Source organism: Chrysochloris asiatica, unplaced genomic scaffold (genome assembly GCF_000296735.1).
Source record: "Chrysochloris asiatica unplaced genomic scaffold, ChrAsi1.0 scaffold00002, whole genome shotgun sequence".
In the NCBI taxonomy this organism is placed as follows: domain Eukaryota; kingdom Metazoa; phylum Chordata; class Mammalia; order Afrosoricida; family Chrysochloridae; genus Chrysochloris; species Chrysochloris asiatica.
The window spans coordinates 37223586-37230551 of NW_006408520.1; the positions used below are offsets into that span (position 1 = coordinate 37223586).

General features: G+C 36.8%; 1 pseudogene; it reads right to left on the reverse strand.

Annotated features, from left to right (window-relative positions):
• Window positions 1-1593: 1593 nt before the first annotated feature.
• Window positions 1594-2713, reverse strand: LOC102836486 (annotated as a pseudogene).
• Window positions 2714-6966: the final 4253 nt, after the last annotated feature.

Sequence of the window (6966 nt, forward strand, 5' to 3'; positions counted from 1 at the left end):
CAGCAGAATGAAACAATGTCCGATCCTGGGCCAAGTTCACTACCGCCTCCACACTTGACACCATCAATGATGTCACCTGGCTGATCCATCTCGTTGGAGGTCTTCCTCTTTTTCTCTGACCCTCCACCTTACCCAGTATGACATCCTTCTCCAGCGACTGTTCTCTCCGGACAATGTGTCCAAAGTATGAGAGACGAAGCTTAGCCATCTTGGCCTCCAAGGAGCACTCTGGTTGCACTTCTTCCAAAACAGATCTATTGGTTCTTTTGGCAGTCCATGGCACTTTCAGTATTCTTCTCCAACACCACAACTCAAAGGCATCAATTCTTCTACGATCTTCCTTATTTACTGTCCAGCTTTCTCATCCATATGAGGTTATTGAAAGCACCATGGCCTGGGTCAGGCGCAACTTAGTCCTCAAGCTTACATCTCTGCTCTTCAATACTTTAAAAAGCCCCTGTGCAGCAGATTTGCCTAATGCAATACATCGTCTGATCTCTTGACTGCTGCTTCCATGAGTGTTGATAGTTGATCCAAGAAGAATGAAGTCCTTGACAACCTCAATCTCTTCTCCATTGAGAAGAATGCTGTTTATTGGTCCAGTGGTGAGGCTTTTTGTTTTCTTTACATTGAGTTGTAATCCATACGTAAGGCTGTGCTCTTTGATCTTCATCAGTAAATATTTATTTATATATTATATGCTTCTTTAGAGAAAGCACTTTACATACAACTTATTGACTTGTTTTGGTAACAGTTGAATATTTATTATTATTGGACTCCAGGAAGTTATCTGGACTTTTTAGTACAATTTAAGCACAACTTAGTCATATCTAAGTCTTGTAAATTTCTTTCAATTGTATTATATTTTTTCAAGGCACATTTAATATCATGAGTGCAGTACAAAAATGCCCCTAAAATAATGAGGGACTACGTCCCCCATTACCACCACCACAATGCAATGCTCTTTCAACATGTGCCTGTTGAACAGAATTGGGGATTTAATCAATTTCACTATTGAGGAAAAAAAACTCCAGTGTCTCATCACAGCTAATACCCATATACAATCTAGTTGTGGAATGAATGTTTATAATGATTCAAACAGTTCAAACCTGGATTTGAAAAACCACACCTCTGTGTCTGTACAGTCGTTGGTAAGATTGTCTACACCATTAACAAAAAGTCGAAGAACACACCATTGATTAAAACCATTGAGTTAAGTCTCAATCAAGTAACAGAGCCCAAATGAAACGTTTAAGTGAATGAACTACTACTTGTAATAACAGTTGGTTCTCTGATGACTATTGAAAGTTGGTTCTTAACAAAGAAAACCTTTAAGGCAAATCACTTCATTCAAGTTTTGACCCAGAAGTTTAACAACAAATCATCAAGTCCAGTCTTGTTGGCAAAACTTATATACAGTGTCTCTAAGTCACTATGATCAAGAGTAAGAGCAATACGTTATCCATGTTTATAGTTTACTGGAATTTTAAATGTTCAATTTGTGTTTTAAAAATCTCTAGGTTTTCATTCCTCCAAACTGTCTGAAGACAGTGTGCCACAGACTTAAGACTTGTGCTTCTCCCTCTATTTTATTCAAACAGAAACATTTCTCAAGTGTCTCAAATTCCTAGAAGGGCTTATTATTATTATTTCAGAGGTAGTCACTTCTTTGAAACAGTTCGAAGCCATCAGGCCTCTGAAGTAAGGGAAGGGGAAGAGAAAAAAGCTGAAATATAGGTTTCGTCTGGTACAAGCTGGACAGTATAAGAATGTGGCTTTTTTGGCTCAAAAAGTCTGCTTCTTGGTGTGGAAATGAGTGCGTGGCCATCCCACCACAGCTTTCTGGTATTGGGATTGTCAGGGAAGTCTTGAATGGGGATTAGGATTTGTTTACCTATCAGGAGTAAGCTTCCAAGTACTCAGTTCATTTTGGACTTGTTCCAGTTTGTCTTTAGTCTGTTCCAGTTCACCTTTCATTTTTAGGAAAAGCAAGTTGACCATTTGTCTACCATGGAGGATCTCAGTTGGGCAACGGTAAGCTGCTGAACTTGATTGAGGTATGGATTTGAGTAATACACTCTTGCATCTCTTGTTCCTTGGCTGCGAGTCTCATTACAAGGATGTTTTCCCTGTGTGCAGACTCTTGCTGTTGTTGCTTTAGTTTTTCTTCAGACTCTTTTAAGCTAGTAACATCATTAGAGTTAAGATCTATGTACGTGCCCTCCGAAGCTTGTACATATGCTTCATACTGCTTTCATCTTAAAATCAACTCATCTTGTGCCATAACTTTGAAGTCTGTTTCACTCAGTGGAATCTTTTTGGGAAGAGGTTTTTCCTTGGTTATCTTGAATCTCTGCAGAGAGCCTGCCGCAAATCGCCCAGGCCAAGGCCTGGCGGTGCTGGTTTCCGCTTTTCCTCACCACCACAGCCCGATGCTCCCCTTTATTTGCGGTTCTTACTGCCATGAAAATCTCTTTCAATTGTATTTTAATGTAGCCTATCACTGTCATCATTTTGCAATTTAATTGGTATTTTAAAAACACTGCACTTACTCTCAGAACCATTAGATTTTTTCACCTAGAAACCAGTCTCTTAATGCTCTAAATTTGTATAGCTGTGAAATGTTACTAAAAATACTTGCCTTTTTGACTACACAAATATTCTTTTCATGTATTAAATTGCTATACGGATTTAGGGCTTTTCTATTTATCATTGTTGATCTTCCAGAATGTAGTACGATTTCTGAGTATAGCAATTTGTATATTAACTATAATTTAGAGGACATGAATTTTCAAATTGCAAAATGTTAATTTTCACAAGTGTACCAGTCACTTAACTACTCTTGTTTTTAAAATGTGGAGGATAAAGAGGTTGTTTTTTTTTTTTTTGTTGTTGTTGTTGTTATTAAATGCCATGGAGTCATAGGGTTTCTGAAGAGTGGCTTTGAAGAGCTGATTTGAACTGCTGACCTTGCAGTCCAAACTAACATTGCAGAGTAGGCTAGCTGTGATCTAATCCAAGAGAAAAACCAAATACAAGAATTATGAACTTCAATATCAATAAACTAGGGAGCATCATGAAATCTCAAAAGGTAAGCAACAAAAGAGACCCAAAGAGATCACATTTAAAGTGAAATAATTATTAAACTTTCTGAATCTAATAAGAGATAAATAATGGTAGATAAAGCAACATGAGAAGCCAAAAAACAGATAAGAAATGGATTTAAATGTATTGTTATAAATTATTAATAAAATGACAATTTAAATGTTTGTTTTTTTTAAAGTTAATGCTTTTCCAAAATATTCTGTTATGAAACCGAGATTTAGTTTTGTTCCTAACTGTAGGTGACAATGAAGTACTAAAATTGTACTTTCTTGGGACAACCTGTTAGTGCTTGAAGACTTCTCTGAAGTGAAATGGCAAATGTTTTGTTGTGTATATAATACTAACATAAAAAAGAACATATCACCTCATAAGATAATTTTTGAGAGAAAATGCCTTCATACATATAAAGCTCTTAGAATATTATTCATATCATGGAAAGCAATAGAGAAATTATATATATGGTGCTGTAGGATAAACACTGGACCACAAGGTCAATTTGAAAAGTAAGTTTGGTAGTTTCAAGTTACCAGCCACTCTTCAACACCCTATACAGGGTTGATATGAGTCTGAGCTGACTCAATAGCACTTAACACAAGCAACAATACATATGTATATATCAATATATATATAGAGAGAGGAACAGACAGAGACGGAACATTTTGAGATCTATCTTGAAGTATAATGCTGTTTATGATAGGATAATATTCATACATTCATACAACTACAAGGAAAACTAGTTAATAAAACTTTTATACAAACTTATGCATCAACCACAAAGGAAAATGATGATGAAATTTAAGAATTCCACCAAATCCTTCTGTCTGAAATTGATCAAACTTCCCATCAAAATTTATTGATAATTAGTAGAGACTGGAATGCAAACAATGGAAACAAAGAGGAAAGATCTGTAGTTGGAAAATACGGTCTTGATGATAGAAACAATGCTGGAGATCACATGATAGGCTTTTGCAAGACCAATGACTACTTCTTTTCAAGTACCTTTTTAAAACAGTTGACTATAAACATGGACTTCACCAGATGGAATACATAAATCAAGTTGAGTACATTTGTAAAGAGACAGTGAAAAAGCTCTATATAGTCAGCCAAAATAAGGACAAGGGCAGACTGTGGATCAGACCACCAATTGCTCATATGAAAGTTCAGGCTGAATCTGAAGAAACTTAAAATAAGTGCACAAGAGCCAAAATTTGACATTGCGCATGTTGTTGTTGTTGTTATGTGCCATCGAGTCGGTTCTGACCCATAGCGACCCTGTATAGGGTTTCCGAGGGTATAAATCTTTACGGGAGTAGAAAGCCTCATCTTTCTCCCACGGTGCAGCTGGTAGTTTCGAACCGCTGACTTTAAGGTTCGCAGCCCGATTCGTAACCACTACGCTACCAGACTCCTTAATTTAGAGATCATATGCTCTGGTGGCATAGTGGTTACAAATCGGGCTGCTAACCGCAAGGCCAGCAGTTCGAAACTACCAGCTACTCTGTGGGAGAAAGATGAGGTTTTCTGCTCCCATAAAGATTTATAGCCTCGGAAAACCTGTTTAGGGTAGCTATGTGTTGGAACAGACTCAACGGCACTTAACAACAACATCATCAAGAACAAAACGATGCCTTAGATACAATGACCAAAAGTCCAAAGAGTTGTCAGATGATATCAAGAATATCATACAGGAAGAAAGAAAAAGGTAATTAAGATGACAAGAAAGATGGAAAAGACTAAAATGGATATCAGAAGAGACTTTGAAACTTGCTTTCCAGCATAGAGATGCTAAAGCAAATGGAAGAAATGAGGAAGGGCTGAACAGAACATTTCAAAGGGAAGTTTGAGAAGACTGTGTCAAGTATTATAATGACATATGCAAAGACTAGGGTTAGAAAACAAAAAGGGAGTAATATGCTCAGGATTTCACAAGCAGATGCTACAAACTTGCTTGCTGAAAGCAAAGAGGGCTTAAAATATGTACTGATTAATATTAAAGATGACATCTTTTATTATGGGTTGCATCTCAATGTAAAGAATACAAAAATCCTCACCACTGGAACAATAAATAACATCAAGATAAATGGAGAAAAGATTGAAGTTATCAAAAGACTCCACTTTTCTCAGATCAACCATCAACACTTATGGAAGCAGCAGTTAAGTGATCAAATGATGTATTGCATTAGGCAAATCTGCTGCACAAGACCTCTTTAAAGTGTTCAAGAACAAAGATGTCAGTTCGAAGACTAAGGTGTGCCTGATCCAAGTCATGGCATTTCCAATTGCCTCATGCATGTGAAACTTGGACAATGAATAAGAAAAACTTTAGAAGAATGGATTCATTTGAGCTATGGTGTTGTACAAGAATATTAAATGTACCATAGACTGCCAGAAGAACAAACAAATCTGTGTTAGAAGAAGTACAACCAGAATACTCCTTAGAAGCCAGATGGTGAGACTTTGCATCTCATACTTGAGACATACTATCAGGAGGACCAGTTGCTGGAGGAGGATATCATGCTAGTTAAATGGAGGATTAGCAAAATAATAATAATAATAATAATAATAATAATACCTCCAGTGAAATGGATTGGCACAGTGGCAGAAGCAGTGGGCTGAAGCTTAACAATTGTGAGGATGGCGCAGGACTGGGTAGTGTTTTGTTCTGTTTTGCATAAAGTCACTATGAGTCAGAAAAGATGACAGCACCAAATACCATAGAGAGAGGGAGAAAGGGAGGGAGGGAGAAAGGTGGCTCTGTATAAACACTGCATGACAAACCACAAACTTCATGTTTGGAGACCACTAGTTGCATCCCAGGTTAAAGATGAAGCTTTTCACTCCTGCAAAGGTACAGCCTAGGATATGCTATACATGGCCACTATGAGTTGAAACCCATTCTACAGAATTTGACAATAACAACAAGTATATGAGTGTGTGTGTATGTATGCATATATAAAACTTCAAAAAGAAAAAGAGTGTCACTGCAGTTGAGAAGTACTTATGTGGTGCTCTAGTATAGGTATTTGGTTTGAATCGCAAAGTCGACATTTCAAATTCACCATCTGCTGCTTGAAAACTCTTTACAAGGTTACTATGAGTCAGAACTGACTCAAAGGTACTTAAAAACAATAGCAAAACTATTTATATACATAAATAGTTTTAAATTTTATGATAATGTTAGATTCACTTGTAATAAATAATATGTAGTTTTTACTTAGTTCTTCTAAACATAGCATCTTCCAAAACTACAGTTCAATATCAAAACCAGATTGTTAATATTGATATAATGAAGAATTTCAAGGTCATATTTTGTTTCTTGTGGACTTGTTTTCATTTTCTTCAGCTTCAGCCTGAACTTGCATATGAGAAATTGATGATCAGTTCCACAGTGTGTCCCTGGTCTTGTTTTGGATAATGATACAGAGCTTTTCCACTGTCTCTTTCCACAGATGTAGTCAGTTTGATTTCTGTGTATTCCATCTGGTGAGGTCCATGTGTATAGCCATTTTTTATATTGTATAAAAAAGATATTTACAATGAACACGTCATTGACCTTGCAAAATTTGATCATGCAATTTCCAGCATCTTTTCTATCACCAAGGTCTTATTTTCCAAGGACTGATTCTTCCTCTTTGTTTGCAAGCTTTGCATCCTAATTGCCAATAAATGTCAGTTCATCTTGATTGCATGTTTGATCAATTACAGAGTGAAGCAGTTGCTAGAATTCTTCAATTTCACTGTTACTTGCTTTAATGGTTGCTTTTGTTGTTGTTGTTGTTGTTGTTGTTAGGTGCCATCGAGTCGGTAGCAACCCATAGCGACCTTATCCACAGCAGAACGAAACACTGCCCGATCCTGGGC